This window comes from Leucopleurus acutus (assembly GCF_964270905.1).
Source record: "Leucopleurus acutus genome assembly, chromosome: 16".
Taxonomy (NCBI): domain Eukaryota; kingdom Metazoa; phylum Chordata; class Mammalia; order Artiodactyla; family Delphinidae; genus Leucopleurus; species Leucopleurus acutus.
This window is the reverse complement of record NC_139158.1, coordinates 85,920,668-85,942,760: the sequence shown is the minus strand read 5'-3', so window position 1 is coordinate 85,942,760 and position 22,093 is coordinate 85,920,668. Positions and strand designations below refer to the sequence as shown.

The 22,093-nt window shown below is 58.4% G+C and overlaps 1 protein-coding gene across 1 annotated transcript in view; it reads right to left on the bottom strand.

The window, feature by feature from the left end:
- CDH4 (cadherin 4) overlaps positions 1 to 22,093 on the bottom strand; it is a gene marked incomplete at both ends in the record, with an annotated part of 550,963 nt that overhangs the window by 156,116 nt on the left and 372,754 nt on the right. The window lies entirely within an intron of this gene.

Below are 22,093 nucleotides of genomic sequence, written 5' to 3'. Positions count from 1 at the left end.
GTCCCCAGCAATCCCCACGTGTGGGTTTAATATAGAAATGTTTTTAAGTGCGAGGAAACCAGACATTCCGTGTGTGTACAGACTCCAGAGCTCGCAGACAGGGGTCCTCGGGCGGATGAGGGCAGCCAAGGTTAGGGGTGCGCTGTGGCTCCAGGGAAATGCCCCCCTAGTGGGGGGATAATCACATTCTTTTTCCAGTGACAGGAAAATTCCAAACTGCCTTTGTAGTCCTGTCCTCCCCGTCGGTAAACAAATTAAAATCAGCAAAAAACTGAGTGGATCAATTATTTCTGATGCCCGACTGTCATTGACAAAGATAAAAATGACAGTCCTATGATTGCCGGGAGATTAGCACAAAGTACATGAATAGGCCCTTTGTTCTCTGAAAGAAAATTTCTAATAACATGAATGGGATTGGACGGTAGTGGGAGGGTTTGAGTTTGTCCAGGATTAAGTGATGGTGTAGTTGTATTTTTTTAAAAAATAGGCACACAGCTTTGGTGGCATTTGAGGGAAGTGTGGACATTGCTGTCAGAGAAGAAAATCACCCTCATAGGAGCTGCCCCAACAGGAAGGTCGGAGTACCGTCCACAGGAGCCTGGGACCTTGCAGGGGACAGGCGTCCTCAGTGGACGGGAGCCCTCAGGACATTAACGGTGGCACCACCAGACGTGACCTGTGATGATAAAGTTGGGCCTCTCCTCGCAGCTGCTCTTAACATCGTTCCAGCCTGGGTCTGACTCGGGCCCTCCACGCGAGGAGGCATGGGGGCTTTGGGACAACGTGGAACCCAGCCTCCAGCTTCAGTGTGACCGAGGCTTGGCTGATGGCCCAACCCAACAGGTTGGTTTCGCCATCACGTCTGAGACTCTGAGCCCTCGTCAGTGAGGAAGCAGGAGCTGGAAGGTGCCTGCGGGGAGATGCGGGCCGTTCCGAGTGCCCGCGGTGCGGGGGTGCCAGCTTTCCAGAAGGAAGGGAGTTCAGAACAGTGCCTTCCTGTGCGCGCCTGGGCTGTGTCTCTCTTTCAAAGGGAAAGATCAGGAAGGTTTGTTCTTCTGAGACACCAGGGGCGTTCACGGTGCTTCAGCTCTGAATAAGTGAACTCCCGTTTGAAACCCTGAGGAACGTGGGTTTAAATTTCTCAACATGCAAACACTGCTCAGGTTACAAACACGACGTCTTGCCATAAAAATGGGAAGTGACGCAAGAGGGAGAAGATATGGGGATATATGTATACATATAGCTGATTCACTTCGTTGTACAAAAGAAACACCATTGAAAAGCAATTATACTCCAATAAAGATGTTAAAAAAAAAAAAAGGGAAGCGAGCACTTGAGGGGCAGACTCTCCAGAGACGCGTCTGAGGTCTTGGGGCAGGAACGGTTCCTGTCACCCAGAAGCCCATTTGCCTTTTTCTGGTGAATTGCCCCAAGGCAGTTTCCCTCTTCGCTTTGGCCACCAGGAAGCTCAGAGGCAACGTGGTAGCTGGGACCTAGCAGTGCCGAGGCATTTACCAACCTTAGCACTTTCTGCCCAATTTTCTATCTTTGTTTCCTCTGCAACCCACTTTCCTCCTCTTGCTTCCTTTTTATTTCTGGAGTCTGCCTCTATCTCTGCAGGTTAAACGTCCTCCTCTTTTAGGGGCAAGGGTGCTGCCAGGCCGTCGCATGCTCACAAGCTCCTGTGCGGGCCAGGCCGGGTGCTGTGGTCCCAGCATGAGGGTCCGAGAAGGTCTTCCACACTTCGTGGGGAGAAAATGCCTGATTGGATGTGCAGGCCCCGGGCTCACAACCTCCTTCAGGCTCCACCAGAGGAGATCTGCTTGGAGGGAGACAGAACCTCCTTCCCTCCGAGGCTGGGATGTGGGGCCTGCCGGGTGCTCGTCACCCACCGCCCAGCCCCGCTGTACGTCTCTGCGGCTTGCTAACTACTTCCACTAGTTTTAAACAAACGTGACAAGAGATGGGAGGACTCCTGAGAGAAATCAGGTCCAGTTGGTTAAACACACACAGTCACGGCCCCCGCTGCCTCGTCCCCTCGGAGGGGTGGCGGCCGTGGCCCCTGGGCAGCCAGCGCCGGGGGAGGCCGGCTGGGCCCTGGGGGCAGGACTCAGCACACCTGCCCGAGGGCGGGGTCCCGGGAGGGTGGGGAGGTGTATGCACTGATGCCTGCCGAGGAGGAGGGCAAGCGTGAGCTCCGGGCGCAGGTGTGCGCTGCAGCCACGCCCACACCGGCAGGCCCCTTCGGGATGGGGCTGGGACGCCAGGCGTGTGACCGACCAGCAGTGGCCTCTCTGAGCACAGGCCTCTGGGAGCAGCAGCAAAGGATGGACGGGGCCAGCGCAGCGTAGAGGCTGGATGAACACAACTTGTCTTGCGCTCCGGCCAGTACCCATGTTACCCACCTGAGGAGACAGGGAGCCGAGCACTGGGCCAAGGTCACTCACACGAGGCTGTTCACCCCACAAACATTTATGGGCCCCCTGGTGCCTGGCTCTGGGGAGCTACCTAGGAACACAGAGTGGAGGCTCCGGTGGGAGGTGACTGGGAAATGGCAGCGCAGATGGCGGACTGGCACAGGCTTGTACGGGGTCACCGAGAGGGGCCGGCCCAAGGGGTGGGGAGGGGAGCCCTGCGGGATGTGTGGGGTCAGCCAGCACTGGGCATTCTGACCCTCTCGCACGACTGGGGGCTGGCTCCCCCTCCCCAGCCCAGGCCTGGCCCCCAGCGCCCGCCTCTCCCTTTGGACAGGACGGATCCCAGTTCCAAGCCCTGTTCATCCCGAGAAGCCGTCCGGAGAAGAATGGATCCCCGCCCGCGTCTGCCCTGCTCCTGAAATGTGACTCGACGCTGCAAAGGCCCAGCATTTAGAGCGGCAACAGCACCGTCGATGGCTATTCGAGAAGCACACGTGAGAGACCAACGCCCAGGAACGCGTCCAGCAGGACACGGTGGGAAGGCCATCAACTATGTGCAGGACTCCGTCTTCCAGGGGGCCTCCCCCCTCCCCCCTCGCCGGGAAATCGGGAAAGCAGTGTCGAGGCTGATCGGCAGCCTGGGCTGGCTGGCCTCGGGCTGGGGCACTGCCCATCCAGATGAAGGGCAGGGGCGCACCTGGCTGGCCATCTGTCATCGAGATGGACTTTCCTTCGCGCTGCGTAAACGTTAGTCTCTGTCTGTCATCCTGGTGTCCCTGCCGACACGTCCCCTGAGGGCCCACTGAGTTATTGCCGGAACCCCCGTGGCCTCCCCTGCCCCAGGGCTGCCCCCCGATTCTTCCCCTGGTGGAACCCCTTGCCCTGTGGTGAAGGCAGCTGCACACGCAGAGCTCCCGGGGCACGCACATCCACCCATTCGTGTTGATTTATGGACACAACAGTCAGCAAAAAGCACAGTGACCGTCAGATGGACTCAGAGTGGGAGGGAGTTGTTACACTGCGGATGCAGCTCCCAGGGGCTGGCGGGGGGCGGGGGGCTCTGCGTGAAGGAAGGAGGCCGGTTCTGCGAGAGCCTGACCCAGACGTGCGGCGGGAGGGCTTCCCGAGGATGAGGTCCTGGTGCTTCTGCTGAGCACCGAGGGATGCAAGAGGAGAGCTTTCCAGGCCACACGGCAGCACGTGCAAAGGTCCTGAGCAGAGGGAGTGTGGGGTGTCAAGGACTCAGAGCCAGTGTGACGGGAACCAGGCTGCTGGGGTGAACAAGAGTCAAAACAAGCGCACAGGAAGGTCCTCAGCCAGTGGGATGACCTGCAGACTCCAAGAGATGCGCAGGGCTAGGGAACTCCCCGCCAGGAGGGAAGGGCCTCCGTGTCACTCCAGGGGTTTCTAGGAAGGTCCAGCAGCCTGTGGGGCTGAGGAGGCGTCCTGAGCGGATGTGACGGCCTCCCTTCGGGGCCAATGTTAAGAGAGGGTCATAGCCTTTTCCAGCCATAAAAACACCCAGTGAACTGAGTTAGGGGTCCACCGCTGTGACTTCAGAAGTATGTCTTCCAAATTTAGCTACAGTGGATCACAGGACTCCTGCACACACTTCTGCTTGGGAGAGAGAAATTCAAGAGCCAGGAAAAGAAGGGGAAAAGGAAGAAAAAGAGTGCAAGGAATCCAGGGAGGGTCCTCAACCAGGTGATTCAGCCACCCGCCCAGCAACGATGCATCCCCAGGGAGACGGCGCAGGGAGACCCTGCGGGGGAGGGGGAGAGGAGACAAGTCCAGCAGTGCCGGCAAAACCTCAGGACATGCAGCCACCCCGAACTGGTCCTGGGGCCCCCGAGGGAGCCTCCCGTGGGTCATCCGCTGGGCGCGGCTGCGTCCCTGTGGGTCTCCCTTTATCCCCCGAGGGTGCTGTCTGCTGACGGTGGGGCCTCCTGGTGGCCGTCACCACGGCCCTTGCCCATCCGGGAGGGCTGGAGCTGCGGCCAGCGTAGACAGGTGCAGCTGGGTGGCGGCCGGGGGCTGGCGAGTGACTGCTCATGGGCACGGGGTCTCCTTGGGGGTGACAAGAAGTTCTGGAACCAGAGGGAGCTGACGGCTGCTCAGCATGTGAACGTACTAAGCGCCACGGCGTTGTTGTTCACTTGAAGTGGTGAAACTTATGTACGTGAATTTTACCCTGAAGCAGTTTCCAGGGCCTCCCTGAGTCCCTGCCTCCTGGCTGCTGGAAGGACAGGGAGAAGGGCGGCCTCAGCTTCCTGCCCCTCAAGACCCCCAGCCCCCTCAGGGCCCACGTGCCCAGAGCTTCACAAAACCTCCCTGGAAACAGCCGTGATCCACGACCCCAGCTCCCCTCCCCACGGCCTCTCCCCTCCCAGCCCAAGTGCAGGCCAAAGAGACGGGGAAATGCTGACGTCGGAGGAGAGGAGGGGACAGCGCTCTGGGGCCCGGGAGGGAGACGAAGCCTTCACGAAGCGGGGCTCTGAGCTGCCATCCTGGAAGCTGCCTGCGTGCCTTCACGTGCCGCGTGTCTGTGTGCTGGGTACCACACCACGCGGGGACCCGTGAAAGCTTCACCGGGTCTCCAGCGCCTCCTAGCAGTGTCACAAGCCTCTAGGATGTCAGGACTGGAAGGCGCCCCAGAGATCATCTCCTCCAGCCCCTCATTTTATCGATGAGCAAACTGAATTTGCTGAGAGAAGATGACACTGTAGAATGTGCCCCAGCGATACGCAGGCCCAGAGTCGTTACAGACACCAGCGCTCTCCATCGGGGCCCTGGGCACTTTTAATATCTAGTTAACTGACGCCCAAAATGCAAAGCGTGCGGCAATCCTGTTTTTCTTAGAATTTTGTGCATTCCTAACGTTTGCAGCTGGCGTGCACACCTCATAAGTGAAAACTCTGCAGTCCACGTGCTACAATCTGCGGCACGGGGTCCTGGCTCCGACCGGTTCTGAAATATGAAGATCACGCCGATTCGCTACTCTGCCTGTGTAGCACCATAATTAGGCCCTCGGCTAAACAGCAGAGACCCGCTTCTTTCCTTTTTCCAGGACGGTGCAAAGCCCTTCTTAGAAAATTTTTCTCTCCCCCGCGCCCATCTCGCTGGCTGGCAGCAGACAGGTGCAGCCATGCTTACCCGCAGCGTCTGCAGAGAATGTGCGGCACCCATGAAAGGAAGCCCGGCGGCTCCCCCACCAAGAGGGTTTACATTTAACCCTCTACCCTCATCATTTTTAATTGCTCGCTCCGTGAGAAGAACGAGGGGACGGCATGCTGCGAACAGGCGTGAGTGACACCCGCGTCTGCTTCCGCATTGGCGGCAGCCTGCTGACATTCACGGGGGCAGGGGGCTGTGCCTCCCCGAGTCTGGCATACTGTAGACGTGCACCGTGGTGCTGAAAGTCCCCCCTTTTGCTTTTTAAATTATTTTTCTTGTTAGTTGCGCTGAGAAAGATCAAATGAGCCAGAGGTGAGCTTGTAGCTGGCACTGTGCTGAGGAGTAAATACGTTCACCCGGCGGAGTCAGCCTCCCTCCCTCCCTCCCTCCTTCCGTCCATCATCCCCCACTCACTGCGTCTCCACGCTCCAGGCACCGGCCAGGGGCTGGGCAGCCAGGGGAGACCAGGGCAGCCCCAGGGGCAGCACATGCTTCAGGTAAAGGTCAGGGTTGGAGAGGAGGCCTTTTTTTTTTTCTCCTCACCCACCCCACTTCCCCTCTATGGACTCCACGGTGGCTTCTACTGAATTCTCTGTACTTTCTGTTACTATGTAGTTATAGAGTGATCTGAGCAGTGAAATGCAGTTGAATCGAGTTGACCTCATACCAGGGCTCTGTGCACAGAATCACACCGATCTGCTCAGAGATGGCCTGATCTGAACCACATCCCCCACTGTGCTCCCTGGCTTCTGCTTGTGCCAGTAGATTTGGAATCAAAGGCACCTTCAGGACTGGACCAGCTTCCCTGTGGAGCACCGTGATACACAGGGCCTCTGGGTCCTCCCCGGGCTTGGCCTCATTATTGGTGGACCTGCTGCTGTGGAGTTCAAAAGGGAGCAAAGATGGCATAGGGAAGTCAAGACTCAAAAATGAAGTAATTCCACTAAGGTCCATGAGTATTCTGAATAAACACGGCTTATCCCCCACTGAGTGTCCTGAGTGGCTCTGCCAGGTGTGAGGTTCAGCGGGAATCAACTTGAGCCTTTGAAACCGTGCACCTGAGAGTGGGACTTGAACCCAGCCCAAACCCAGTCTTCCAACTGAGATCACACACCTGGTTTCAGGACTTAATGAAGCTCAGGTTCTTGACGTCTCATTGCAGAAAGAATTCAGTGAGAGACAGTGATAGGTAAGAAGCGGATTTATTTAGAGAGAAACACACTCCACAGACAGGGTGTGGGCCATCTCAGAAGGGGAGAGAGGCCGAGCGGAGGCCTTGAGCACAGCCCCGGGGGGCTTGCTCTTTGCACAGTGCCCCCAGGGACGCCTCTTCCCTCACTGATTCTCCAAAACAGGACTTGTCCCTGGGGGGGACCTAGGCTTCAGGGAGGTGGGCACCAAGCACGCGATGCACCCCTCTCCCTGCCTGACTGTATCTAAAGCCACGGGGAGAACGGCCAAGTGGCCACTGAGAGCCCTACTCGGAGCTCAGCCTTTCGCTGCACTGTATCCTCAAATTTACCCTCACGGCCCACCCCCAGGGAGGAGACCACCTTTATCCTCCTCTGCTCTACTGATGGGCAACCAGGAGGAGAGGGGGCGTCCCTGGCCTCCAGTCTCCCAACCAGAAAGTGATGGAGGCAGAGCTTGAACGCAGTGGCCCCAAAGACCACGCCCTCCAGGTGCAGCTGAGAGGACTCGTGGGCTGTTCTCACCCCACCTGCCTCCCCAAGCTCACTTGCACCCTGACTCTCCCATAGCTCATCCCCTCCCTGTGGGCCAAATGCTCCAAGCACTCAGCCTCAGTGCACTCAGTTTCCCGTGCCTGAAATGCTCTGCAACACCCTTTACCACGCGGGCCGCCTCCTCCGAGGAGCCTTCCTGGATTTATCTCAGCTGTTGAGTCCTTTCTCCCCAGAGCTTCATTCAACTCCAGTGCTGTCCACTCCAGGGGCGGGGTGGACATTGTTTAGAACTGCTAGTGCACGGTGATCATAAGCAGCGGACAGAGGTTCAGTGGGTTTTACTAATGTGGGACAGGCATGGGGGTTGTGCTTGAGTGGACTCCCCTGAGAAGGGGCTGTCGCAGGCCCCGCATTGCTGCTCCCCCCGCAGCCTTGGGATGGACGGGGCGTCACTGGAGCCCCAGGTAACTGGCATCCTTGGCTGTCCTTCCAGACTCTTTCCTGAAATGTGTATTTTATACGTAAAATGTTGTTACGTTTGCCTCTTTTCCACTCAATCCGAATCAGACATCTCCCTTGACCGCACACAGGCATCGGCCCCACCCCTCCTGCCTGTGGAGTCAGGGAAGCCGGTCGTGGATGGAGCCCCTGCATCTACGGAGCCCGGGAGTGGTCTGCCCACCAGGCGGACCCCCGGAGCACCGGCCTGAGTGTGGTCACCGGCAGAGGCCGTGGGTGCGCCTGGACCTCAGGAAGGTGCCCCGGGGCCAGGATGGGCGCCTGAGACTGTGGCTGGCTGTGTTTTCTTGTTTTCTTCTGCCATCATTTTGCTCAGCACAGATTCCCGAGGCGGACATTTGCTGACACGAGTTGGAAAAGCGCCATTTCCAGCAAAGTGTGAGGGTAGCTGCTGACCCTCTCCATGAGCAGGACGTCTGTGCGAAGCCCCACACGGCGCGAGTCTGGGCGGGGGGGACAGGCACCCCGGGGGCCGACGCGGATCACGGGGGCAGGGGAGGGGGGGTCCCATTAGAGGACCCCCGGGCTGGTGCTCAGGGTCAGCTTGCTCTGCCGTGGCACGTCTCCCAGCACCACGGGCAAGAGGTTGCCCGCCACCCTCCAGTCCCGTCACCCGCGAGGATGGGGCTGGGGGTGCCCTGCCTCTCGGAGGACGTGTCCATGAGGATGAGTGTGGTTGGCTTCTCACCTGGGCCTTTAAACCTAAAATTGATGTGCGTTCAAACCATGATGGGATCCTTCCTTCCTGAAGAGGCCCTGCCTTTGGCCGAGAACAGGCGGAGTCACATGCCCCTTCACCCGAGTCCCTTCACGATCTGCTTAGAAGGCTCCAGCAAGAACCAGGGCCAGGTCTGCATCTGCTGGAAACCTCAGACCCGAGGAGTCTTCCCCCCACGCTTTCCTCTGTGCCTCTTCGCCAAACTCCCGTGGCAGCGATGTGGGCGCAGAGCAGAGCCAATTCCTTCTCAATCGGTGCCGTGCATTTTCCACGTCTTCTCAGTCACCCCCAGGTTTCACGTGCGCACATAGACTGTGTTGTCAGCATTGGCCTCCAGCCGCATGGAAGAGCCTCTAACTTCGTGGGAGAAAGTGGGCCCTTAGGGAGCCCTGCTGCAGTGGGGTGCAGACTCCGAGGTGTCCTGGGTAGTACAAGTGTCTCCACGGGGGGCCACCTGAGCTGCCCACGGGTCTCCCTCCGCGCGGTCTGTGGCTCAGCCTGTCCCATCCCGCCCTGCATCCTGCCCGCTCCCCTCCACTCTGTGCGCAGGACTGCTCTCCCCTACCCAGCCCTGGCCCACTTTCAGGGTCCCCTTTCCCCCAGGATGTTGGGGGTCGTCCTTTGTGCCCCCAAGGCCGCCACCTGGCTCACGTGGCTCCAGCCGCTCCTGCCAAGTAAGCTGGACCCCAGGCCCTGGGCCAGCCCTCCTCACCACGAGTTCCAGCACCTCCCACCGGGGTCCTCTGGCACCCAGGATTTGCTTGAGAATCTGGAAAAGGCACAGATTCCATTTCTCTTAGCTTCAAAAATCGATATCCAAGGAGCTATCAAGCCATGGAAAGACACAGAGGAAACGTAAATGCATTTTACTTAGTGAAAGAAGCCAACCTGAAGAAGCTACATGACATTCTGGAAGCGGCAAAACTATGGAGGCACTAAAAAACTCAGGGGTTGCCAGGGGTTGAGGGGAGGGAGGGATGAACAGGTAGCACAGAGGATCTTTAGGGTGGTGGAAACACGCTGGGCGACACGGTAATAAATGGACAGGTCTCATTATAGATTTGTCCAAACCCGTGGAACACACACCACCAGGAGGGAACCCTAGGGTGGACTATGGACCTTGGGTAATGATGAGTGGCAGTGCAGGTTCATCCACTGTAACAACGTTCCCCACTAACTGTAACAATGCAAGATGCTAATAACAGGGCAATCTGCGCAGGGAGAGAGGGAGTGTATGCAACTCTGTACTTCCTGCTCAGTCTTTCCATAAATCTAAAACTGCTCTAAAATGTAACATCTATTAAGAAAATGGATATTCACCAGCCATTAGACACATCGTCTCCAGAGAAAACACTGTCTCAGAAATGTTAAAAGTCTCATCTTAAAGCAAAACATTGAAACCTGTCTCATGCCATCTCGTCTACGGCAGGGAGCGTGAAACCTGCCTCTCCCTCTGGGTTTCCTTGGTAATGAATGCCGCGCTGTGATCCAACACCCGATTTCACATCCATTTCCCTGTCCAGGAAACATCAGCCGCAGCGGCAACAACCACGAGCCCTGGTCCGAGCGACTGGTGTTTTCCAGCGTGACTCCCACTCCCAGTGTTGCCTTGACAAGTTCCTGGGGTCCTAATCTAATATTCAGCACCCTGTGAAGACGGGGATGCTGATGGGAGAAGCAGAGCTCGTCGCCCACCGCCCTGCCACGACTGCACCACGAGGCTTCAGTCTCAGCGCGGTTCTGAGCCCACCTAAGGAGAGGGATTTCTCTAGGTTCTGGGACTGATTAACAGTCCTTTGTTGAGGGAAACAGAGATGCAGGAATCTCGGGAGACACAGGAATTGGGTGGAGGAGGCAGGCAGCGGTTCCAGGTCTGAGGAGGGTTATTTAGGCAGAAGGTCTTTCCTGAGTGGCAGTCAGAACGGAGGTCTGAGCTCCTCATTAGTAAATCCCACTGACGCCCCATCACAACGGAGCTCGTGGCTCTTAAGTTGGTGGCACCTCTGATGAAACCCTCCCACCCGCACTCACAGGAGAGCCAGCAGGGGTGACGGCGGCGAATCCGGCCGCACACCCGCCAAGACGCCCGGGCGTGGGAGATGCCCAGGCCCCCTGCTGCACTGCTGTGCTCACACCCAGAGCATGGCTGACCACAAGCGTGTCATTCCTGTGTTCAGAGAGTTGGGCTGGGAGGAATGTGCTTCCCCCAAGGGCCCAGTGTCACTGGAGGGAGGAAGGGCCATCTGGTCCATAAGCTCCATCTCAGGGATGTGGGAGCCGTGCTAACGGCCAAGGCTGTGGTCGGGGGTGCTCCAGGAATTGGGGGTTCCTGAGGACCCTGGAGGGGGTGGCCCTGCCCGGACCTTTACTCTCTCGTCCAAGATTCCAGGAGTCCATCTGATTCTTTGGAAAAATGGGGGGTGGTTTTTGACTGTTAAGACGTCTGTGATCTTACTGAAGATCTAGACCAACATTTCATGAACTAATGAACATTCTGAGTTTTCATTCGCTCACTCCTGACGCGGTTGTCACTCAGGTGTCCCGCGAGGCACCTGGAGCACCGTGTCGTACTGAATCTCACAAACCCGTCAGGAGTCCTGGGCTTTCCATGGTTCAGAAGAGGGAACCGAGCCTCACAGAGGTTACCGGACCCCCTCAGGTCCACGGCCAGCGTGTGGCACAGCCAGTGCTGAGGGTGAGGGGGCTCCTGGCCCCCAGTTTTGTGCCAGAAGCGCCCCCTTCCTTCTGGTTGTGAACGTGACCGAGGCCGTCCCTGCCCTGGAGCCCTTCCCCAGGGACACAGACCAGGCTGAGGGAACCGCGTGCGTTATTTAAACAACGTCACTCCTCCCAACAGCTACGTCATTTCACTTATTTCCGAGGCCCCCCTATCCTTTCCATCAGCTCTTGCTACCAAGAGCTTTACATATAAAAACCATACCCTGGTGTCCATTCACAAACACACGGTCACACCTACATTTTAAGCCACCATGAGAAACGCAGCCGCACGCGTACTGACAGTCTTGGCAATCCACAAGGGCGGGTCAGGTTTGTGGCTGTGATTTCGTACGCCTGGGAGAGGGGGGCACTGGCCTGGTGCAAAACTTCCCGCTCTCCCGATGATGATGTTCATGAAGAGAGAGGATAAGGCTTGGGTGGTCCCCGGACGCAGGGAGAAGACGGCAGGCTTGCTCCGAACAGGGCTCCGCTCCACCCACCGCTGCACCCAGGGGCCCCCTGCACCGTCCCCGGCTGTGGAGATGTCATTGCCCCCGGTGTTGCTGGCAATGAATGACCGTTTCTAAGCCGCGCAAGTGCAAGCTAGCACGTCTCTCAGGGGCCCTGGTGACAGATAATAATGGTGATCACTGTAAGAATAACGGCTGCAGTTGCTTAGAGAGTTCTCGGCTCCTGCCAGGCTTTGGTCCACACTCCGTGCCCACACCATACGCCGTCCCCACAGCTCGGGCAGGGACAGCTGTCACCCGTTTTACCGGTGAGGGCACCGAGACATAGAGAGGGGACGGCAGCCTCCAAAGTGATCTCTGTTTGAGGAGCATCGGGGCCAGGGGTTCCCGAGAGGAAACCGAAGGCCCCTCCCGGGTGGACAAGTCCCCGGCGGGGCTCAGTGGGCAGCCTACTCGCCTGGCGGTCACCCCAGGGGCGCCTGGCTGCTCTTCTGCCTTAGTCTCCTTTGGGGTGCCGCCCTGGCACCCGGTCACCCCAGACAAGCTGCTACAAGAACAGGGTGGGTCTGCAGCTCCTCCACGGCTCCTTCCGCCCACGAGCCTCTCCTTCTGCGGCCCCGGCTTTGGCGGCCTGGGGCCACGTCCCCTCTTGGGCTCCTGTCACATCTGGACGTGGCCCTCGTGAGGTGGTGAGGAGGGAGTGGAGGCTGGCAGCAGGCCAGGGGGGCGGGCCCTGGGGGGACCCTTTACAACACAAGGAGCGGGACTGCTATTTTTAGACCCGGCGGCCTCTCTCGTTAGCTCCTGCGCATCAGGACTGAGCTAATGAAATCATCTGCAATTAAGGCTCAGGTAGAGAGATGGCTCTCTCCTGTCCCCAGAGGCCACCTCTCCTCCCCCCGCCCCCTCCGCTTCCCCCTTCCCCTTCCCCCACTTCCCCTTCCCCCACTCCCTCCTCCTCCACCGTGCTCTCTGCAGGTGGGGGGCCAGCAGGAGGAAGGGGAGACCCTGGATGGCCCCAGGTCTGGTTTATGATTTTGCTTCATGTTCCCAAAGGGCTGCCTCTTGCTCTCTGTGGTTTAAGAGCAGTTAAGGGCACTCCCGCTCCGCTGACTCACCCACTCAGTTTCACGCTCCTCTCAAAGCGCTCGCAAGGCCGATCCAAACATCTAGGAAGGCCATGCTATTTAAGGCCGGGTTAAGGCTCGGGAGGGCGGCTCTGGGTGACCACGGGAACCACGTCTGGCAGTGTGATCCAGGCAAGTCCAGCTCAGAGAGGCGGGATCAGCCTCCTGGCCGCGGCCCCTCCCCGCGCCGGGGCGGGGGAGGGGGCACCTCACGCGGGGACAGTGCGCTCGGCACCCGGCAAAGAAAGGAGCAGACACACCATCTGTGTCTGTCCATCTGTCCGTCCACGTACTGACCCCTCGCACGTTGCTCTCTGCCGGGCACATGCTCCTCAGGGAGCCCCTGTTCTCCGAAAAGGGGAGACACTCCGAAGAGCGCAGAGCCAAGCCTGGTGCAGCTCGGGCGGCTGCCGCTCCAGCCGAGGGAGCCGGGCGGGCAGGTGTCACAGGGCGGCTTGGTTGGTCAGGCAGACAGGGCGCGGAGAGGGCGAGCGTGGCCCGGAGGCCCGGGACACGGGGACATCGCAAGGGGCTCTTGGCGGTGAGTGGAGGAGGGCCGACGGCAGAGGAACACGCAGGGGCACACGCTCACGCACACCCGGGAGTGATGTACGCACTCGGGCACACGTGTGATGGCCGGGGACAGCCCCGGGCAGCTGGCGCAGACAGGGCCCCTCCACGTGCACAAATGAGAACACCGATCACACGTTAACTCATTTACACCCCACAGAGGTGCTAAAGGGGCCTTTCCTTCTGGGCCACTTACCCCAGGCCACGTGGCCACAGGATGAGCCTGATCCCCTCCGCTTATGTTTGCGATTGGGAGATGTCTCCAGGGCAGGGACCTTCATTTGGGTAGAAACCACCACTGTGATTCAGAAATACTTGTGACTCTGAGGCTGCAGGTGGGCAAACGGCCTGGAGCGGGCACCCGGAGGCTGGAAGGCTGAGGCCTCCTCCCGATTTCTCTGAGCTCACAAATTCCAGGGTCACCCAGGCTTCCGAGGGAGAGGACTTCCCTGGAGTCCGGGCAGGATGTGGGGTCTGAACCAGGCTGCTGCCCGGCTGTTCTGGCCCCGACCTGAGGTCGCCAGTGCCGAGACGGGGGCACGCTTGTCACCCCGGGAGGGGTCGCTCCCTGTGGGTGGGAGGGACGGCCGAGACAGCCTAGAGCCCCCGGGCCGCCCTCCTGCACCGGCTTCGGGGCCCCTGGTGTCTGACAACCCCACTCGCGGGGCACATCTTCAGTCTCCGTTTGAATCCAAACCCGCCCCTGAACTTTACCAGCTGCTCCCTCTGCAAACACACGTGGGGCGGCGGCCAAACATTTTTCTAAAGGAATCAGAACTCAGGAAGTGTGAACACATTTCCTCCCCCTCTCAATCACACCGACGGCCGGCAACCTCCCCCTGGGTCTTCCCTCATCAGAGCTTTCTTGTTCTGGACGCATTCATGCCACACTTGGCTTTGTGATGTTTGGGGACCCCCTTGAGACGAGCAGACCCGTGGGGTGCCCGTCAACCAAGGACGGAAACATCCTCAGGGGCCAGGTGGGCCTCGAGCAAATGCAGCCAGGAGCTCAGGTGGGGGCAGCTTGCTGGGGACTCTGGGGTGCAAGGTGCTGGGAGAGCCCAGGAGGGATGCTCGTGGTGGATCCCCGGCAGGGGTTGAAGGAAGGCAGGAGCTAATCCGGCCAGGCTAAGACGCCCTGGGCAGAGGGACAGCCCCACAGAGACCTGGGGCCCCCCGCCCTGAGCCGGTCTGGGCTCCATGAGGCCCTTCAGGGCACCACAGAGCAGTTCTTCAGAAGGGACGGGGCCACACGCGGTGCGCTCTGAGCGCTTTCCAGGAGGGGCCTCCCTCCGACATACTTTGGGCTCTGATGGTCGGGACCTGGGGACACATTCGCCAGGTTCACGACGAGGAACGCTCGGTGGTGAAGAGTGAATTCTACCGGGACACGGAAACAAAGAACACGGTTCTTCCTCTTAACTGTCTTCCCCAAACATCCCCTTCCTTGGCCAGGGACCGTCCCAAAGGAGGCAAAGACCCGAGACACCTGTTTGGTTGTTTCTGGTCCTAATCCCGCTTCTGAAGAGCATTAAGGAAGCAGGAGCACATCATTTACTGGTCACGACATCACCATCCGAAGAATGCCTCGGGCCCCAGGTCCAGGGCCAGTGTGGGGGAGGGGTAGGAACACGGCTTCACACCTGTGGCCACGGTGTACACTGCAGCTCCCTCTCGGAAACCTCCATTAGACGCCAGGGGCCCGGGACGTCCTGCGAGGGCCAGGGGACCGTATGACCTAAAACCATTTCTATGACCACTGGAAGAGATGCATATTGGGAACTCAGGGTGTATCAGTCGGCATGAGGCTGGGTTACGCCGAAGCAATGAGCAGCTCCCGAAGCACCTGACCTGCCGCCGTGGGCCAGTGGGGGGGCTCTGCTATGGAATCCCGAGAGAGGTTTCTTCTGTTTCCGTGATCGCCAAGCTGGGAGCATCTGCTGCTGAGAAACGGGAGTCACTGGCTCCCTGGTTCCCTCCCGGGAGGGATGCTTGCTCCTGGTTCACGGGCCAAAGCAGAGCGCGAGGCCAGTCCTAACGGCCCAGGATGGAGGGAACGACGTCCTACCCTGTGGGATGAAGTAAGTGTGGACTCTGTCAGTAACGCGTTAACATGCACGTAGCAACCAAGGTAATGACGGTGTCTTGAGTGAGACCCTTGTTCCTGCACAGACCTGTCACAGCATCTCCAGCTGGGATTTCTCTTCTACCATAAACAAAATGGCAATTAGAACGATACACACCCAAAGCAAGCCCTGCATCTAAGGAAACGGGTTTAATAGATGCCTCCAAAACCAATGCCGTTTCATCTCAGCCTGGGGCGCGCAGGTTGGCAAAGGCTTCCTGGCCTCCCTGCCTTTTCTGTTTGTTCTTTCCCTCATATTAGACTGTAAGATCCCTGAAAGTGGAGGTCGTGATGCTGACACTTTGCTCACCTTGAGCAGAAAGGTGAGGTCATTAGACTGTAAGATCCCTGAAAGTGGAGGTTGTGATGCTGACACTCTGCTCACCTTGAGCGGAAAGGTGAGGTCCAGGGAGCCCTCGCCCACTCCTTCGCACCCGTCTCTCTGATGGAGGCCGACGGAGAGTGTTGGCCATTAAATCCCAAAGCCAGGGGAGAGAGCCTGGCGCTGGGCTGGGTCTTGCAGGTGAATGTCTCTGCAGGTTCCCGCCCACCTGAGCTGCACTGTGGTGGCTTCACCCGCGGCAGGAAAAGCAGCCAGTTAATGAAGTCATTTTGGAGGCGATGGATCCTGGCCACGCACAGTCCTTACCCCAGTTCCCCAGACCTTCCAACGCTCCCTTCCAGGGCACTGCCCGACGAGCTGTATGCAAATGCAGCATTTATCCCGGGGTAATTACCCCTTGTACAAGTTTGACATGAAACCTTGATAAGGAGTTTTTTTTTTAACATAGCGGCAGAGCAGCTCAGCCAGATGCATAAAGATTACGTGACATTTCACTCCTGAGTGTAAATGAAAATGTGCAGAAAGGTCAATGAACCAGGAGTGATTTTTTTCAGATGATTTAGGCAATGAGAACGGGGAAGACTGGAGGCAGAGGGCGAGCCCCTGGCGTCATCCATGCCTGCCCGAGCCTTTGCCTGCAGAGGGCTGTCCTGCCCACCGAGCCCACTGCCCCGGCCCAAACGCAATCTGTCCCCAGTGGGCCTCGCTCCTGCCGAGTGCACGGTGGAGTATGGCGAAAGAAGTTTCTGGACTTTCCTTGGAAAGACAAGGCATCTCTCAGAGAAAGGCAGCCTTTGGACTAGACTCTTCTGGCTGCTGAAAAGAGAAAGTCCTGGGCAGGAGGCTGCAGCTCATCTCAGGGTCCCTGCTATGTGATCAGCACCTACCATGTGCACCGACCGTGGCGGGTGCAAAAGAGTGCGGCGAGCTGCCTTGCCAAGGTCTGAGGTCTGGAAGCAAGTGGCATGAGCTGTGTGGCCCTGGAGCTCTCCCTAAACCTCTCTGATTCCATATCTGACGCAGCACCATCACCCTCAAACCGTGAGGCACGAGCCTGTAGCCCGCAGTCAGACTCATGGACTCACTGCAACAAGGGAGATACCATGTTGAACTAACAACCTCCGCCTTGAAGGGTTTTTGCCATAATTCAATGAGGCAGCACACAGAGCGAGCCCAGCACAGTTATGCCTGGGGGCGGAAGGAAGCTGGTGAAGACTCTCGGTGCACCTCCCCCACAGCTCCAGGGTCTGCTCTCCACTCCCAGCCTCCCCTTCTGTGACCCAGAGAAACGCAAGGAAGACGAAAGAACAAGACAATGGCTTTTAAAACAAGAGGCACAGGGGTAGCTTTGATTTCTAAGCTCTGCAAGTAACCAGAGCGCAGTGTCTTATCGCCTTTCTTCCTTTTAACAAGAGCAAGGTGCTTCCCCACCAGCCACGCACGTCTTTATCTCAGCAGTCAGGGCTGCAAAGTGTACCTTAATTTAAAAAACAATTATGAGTGAAACACAAACTCCCAGGAATTATCCATCCTTTAGAAGGAAAGAACAAAGAGCACCGACAGAAAGACATGAGCCCCCCCTTGTCGTGCAGCACTTCCATGGATGTTCACAGACACTTTGGGGGTGAGGCCGCCGACGTCCCGTCCGTTCCCCATTGTTTCTCTTCTGGGCCGGGGCGGGTGGGGGGCGCTGGATCGGGAGGTTTGTAGGTGAGCACGGTCTAAATACAGCTCTGCACATTCTGCGTTCATAACTCTAAAGGCTTTTGTGATTTAAAGCAGCAATTATCTAGAGGCACGAGATAAAGACTCGAAGAAATCATCATCTCTCCTTGGGTTGGGAGGGGAGGGCAGCAAGCGAAGGTTAATGCTTTGGTGAAGTATTTCCACAGTTACTTCATGCAACCATTTTGCAATATCCCTAATGTTTTCGCACATTACATACTCTTCCGGGGGAGAAACAGCTTGTGTTTTTGAAAGTGAGGAATAAAAACCTAACAGGCCTCGTGGCTGACTTGTACCTTGGAAGATTCTGCAATGAGGCTACAGCTCGGAGCTGTTCTTTTACATTCAGGCACCAAAGAGTGAGCTGCGGGGGCTTCCCTGGGGGCGCGGTGGTTGAGAGTCCGCCTGCCGACGCCTGGGACGCGGGTTCGTGCCCCGGTCCGGGAAGATCCCACATGCCGCGGGGCGGCTGGGCCCGTGAGCCGTGGCCGCTGAGCCTGCGCGTCCGGAGCCTGTGCTCCGCAACAGGAGAGGCCACAACAGTGAGAGGCCCGCGTACCGCCAAAAAAAAAAAAAAAAAAGAGTGAGCTGCATCTTTCTCTGCATTAGTAATGAAGAAAAAGGCCAAGACTCAAAAACAATCTCTGACAGGAACCCACTGAAGCTCCCCGTTTGGCTGCACGTCACACTGAGGACTTGGATACTGGTCCCCCAGTTTTGCCACCCTTCCTATCGGAGGGCCCTTCTCCCCATCCGATTTCATCCCCGGGAGAGCCACTCGCACCTGCAGAACTTGGGGTTCACTCAGGGCAGGGCCCAGACGGGACCATGCGAGTTCCAGGGATGGCCAGCGGCTCACACCCGCTGCCCAACTTGTAGGGGATGGTGACTCAGCAGATGATGAAATCCGACCTCCCCGGTTGCTGCCTGGAGAGCTGGGCAGCAGGAGGGACGTGGATCCGAGGCTGGGCTCCAGCACCCAGCACTGTCCAGCTAAACGGGGCAAGCAACTCGCACAGCTCCAGGCACCCGCTCTTGTTTGGATTAACGTGAATATTCTATTGAGGTCCTGGGTCATCTGGCGACACCTGCACAGGTAAAACAGTGGCGCTTCTACCCCCAGAGCGTGCGGGTCACGGTGCAGCCCAGGATGCAGGGTGAGGCGGTCCGGGCACTGCCCCAGCAGAGGGTGCCCAGTCACTCCTCCTTCTGTGTTTGGTGGTTGACGCCAAGAGAAGCCTTCCTCCTGTCACACCTGAACTGTCTCCTCAAACTCCCAGGGGGCCCGCGTTCCCGTGGTCCCACCTTGCCAGGAAGAACAGAGACAGGAAAGGGGCGAGGGATCTGGGGAAGAGGCAGGTTTGTACCTCCCCAGGATGGCTCCGGAAGACGCTGGGGCCCCAGGCAGCGACAGCCCTTCTCCCTCCACCCCCTGGAGAGGGCAGCAGGACCTCAACCTTCCTGCCCTGTGACAGGGTGGCCTCCCCACCTCGGCATTCTAAGACGCGTCCTAAAACCATAGCTTACACAGGCCTCGAACCCGGCAACCGTCCGGGGACGTGGGTGCAGGTGTTTCGTCAGGCTGTGCAGAGTACATTTTAAAAGCATCCTTTTGGGCATGTTTTGTGCGTCTGCCCAGACAGAGGAGACATTAGGCTGCTCTGAAATGTCAGGAGGAGGAAACGGGGCCAGGGTTGCCGCATGAGAGCACGACTCTGTGCAGCTGACCCTGGTGGCACAGAACCCCCCAGCATCCCCCTCGTGGTCCTTACTCCAGCATCCCTCCCGTGGTCCTTAACTGCTCAGCCACAAGCCCCAGGGCTGCCCCTGTGGGCCAGGGATGGTTCTGCTATTTGTTTCCAATAGTTCATTAACATAAAAAATATAGCTTCCTGCCTATTTGACATGGAATTCTGGCCACCAGCACTGGCTGGAAGCTCAGAGGCTGACTCTCCAGGCGGCCAGGAGCTGGAAGCACTGGGCACTGCGTTGGCGTCTCTAAGTGGTGCCCAGCACGCAGCTGGACAGGAGGGCCCTTCTCCCGTGCTTCCGGGCCCTCCCCCACTCTTGCTGTCCTTCTGACCACTCAGACCCTGCCTTGTGGTTATGGGCCTGTCCCTGGGAGTGGACGCTCCTGTAGGACCAGGGATGGGCCGGCAGCATTGTTTCTGCAAGAGTGGGGCCGATGCAGGCTTTAAGCCGTCAAGGAGGCGGGGGGAGGAGGGGCTGGGTACCTTCCCACTGAGCTTGGACGTCCTACACGCTCCCTGGGTCTGTCCTCCCTGTCTTCTCCGGGCCTCCAGGGCGGCCAGCCAGCTCAGGCCTGCTCTGGATCAGCCAGAGCCTGTGTGAGCTTCCAAGCACCCTCTCCCGGCCCCCTCTGTAACCCTCTCACCCCCTCGCCTCCCACCATGACACCTCCCACTGCCTCTCGGGCTGCAGTGTGACCCCCTCCCCACCCGCACGGCCCCGGCACCCTTCTCAAACCTCGGGGCCCCCCTCACTGGCCTGCTGGGCTCCACGCCCTGCAATTAGGCCACCCACCTCACTGGCCTCCCCTGGCTTCCCAGCCCCGCCAAGAACTGAGTCTCTTCTGTCTCAGAGGTGTCTCCTGTGCACCTCTGTCTCCTTCAGCGTCTCTCCCAGCCTGTGACATCAGTCCTGGGGGCTGGCCCTCACCTGCTCATCCTCCTGTGGACCCCTCCCTTGCCGCGGCACAGAAGCCTTTGTCACAGGTTCCCGGCGACTCATCTCGGTGTGCTGGCATCCACTCTCAGCACCCCAGGACATTTGCACTGACCGTCCCCTTGTCTCTGTGGCTCGCTCCCTCCCTCCCTGCAGGTGAAATATCATTTTGCAGACCCCTCTCTTGACCACCCTGTCCTCGCCCTCCACCCCGTATCTCGCTGCCTTTTCTGACCAAACCCACGTCGGTGTTACTCATGATATACAAATCCGTGGAAGGGCCACTCCTTCCCCTCTGTGTTCGGCAGAATGATGGCCCCTCGAAGAGGTTCACGTCCTAATGCCAGAACCTGCAAATACCTCACCTTCCAGGGCCGGAGGGACTTTTCAGATGTGATTCAGTTAAGGATCTTGAGATGGGAGATGACCCTGGGTCATCCAGGTGGCCCTAAATGTCATCACAAGGTCCTGATGAGAAGGGCGCAGGAAGTCAGAGTTCAAGGAGATGCGATGAGGAAAGCAGGTCAGAGAGAGATCGGAAGATGCTGTGCTGCTAGTTTTGAAGACAGAGGAAGGGGCTGTGAGGCAAGGAATGGCCTCTAGAAGCTGGAAAATGCAGAGCAAGGACTCGCTCCCCCTGAGCCTCCAGAAGGAAGCAGCCCCGTCCGCGTGGGGGCGACTCGAGCCCCATTTTGGACATGCGGCCTCACAGCCGTCAGGTAACACACGGATATGGCTTTAGGCCACTGCATTTGTGGTGTTTCGTTACAGCGGCCACAGGAGTCTAACGCCCGCTCCCCGCGGGCAGGCCGGCCGTCCCGGCCTTCACGTCTCCAGCACCCAAGAACGGTCCCCAACATGAAGCGGGCATGCAGCAGACGTTTGCTGAGTGAATGAATGAGGGTCTGGTCCCTGTTAGCCTGAGCCAACCAGCTCACCTCGTATCTACAGCACCGTGTAAACACGTGTCGGATGAATGCGGCTCTGTCCACACCGGCTCCCCCCAGGCCCCTTCTCCTCCTCGCCACGGCCCACCAGCTCTGCTGAGGCTGCCACCCTTGCAGCCCGAGGGCCCCCGAGGCAGGCGGGCTGTGAGTTCCCTTGGCCATGTCACTGCTTTAATGACGAATTGCGTAAACGTGTACTTGAAGCTGGCTGGGAGGGGTGCTCTGCCACAGGAGAGATGACCCGGGAGCTGCACAGAGACGGAGGGCCTTGCGTGGCTGCAGATCTCCTGTGCTGCCATTCATCCTCGCGACCCTTCCGTCGGGCCCACACACCCCCCCCTCACCTCCAGGACCGGGAGCCCCGGGAGCCCGTGGGCTGCAATTTCTCCCAGGCGCTGAGGCTCGGGGACGTGAGCTCACTTGTCTGAGGACCAGCTGGCAGTAGAGGGGCTTCCGGCCACCGTGTTTTTCTGGAATGCTCTCTGGCTTGATTACCATCAGCCGAAGGCAAGGGGAGCTGGCTGCGAAGAGCTGAGGGCTGTCGGAGGCCCCCCACCCAGCCTCTGGACCGCATCCCGGCCCCTCCCGGGCAGCCCACACACAGGTGAGAAACATGCTGCTCAGCCCTTGTTTCAAAGTTTTAAACTCGCTGCTGGTGGCAAACTTTCCACTAAATACGCAGATGGTCCTGCCCGATCCTGTTAATGGAAGAGCTCTCACACAGCTACAAAAACAGACGTGATCATCTGTTTCCCAACATTTTGAGAAAAGCCTACAGAGGTGTAAGGTGCTACACAAATGAGAATAATTAGCTTGTGCCATCTGTGAAAAAAGGACACAAAACCTCCCTCCCAGCCGCACCCGCTCTTT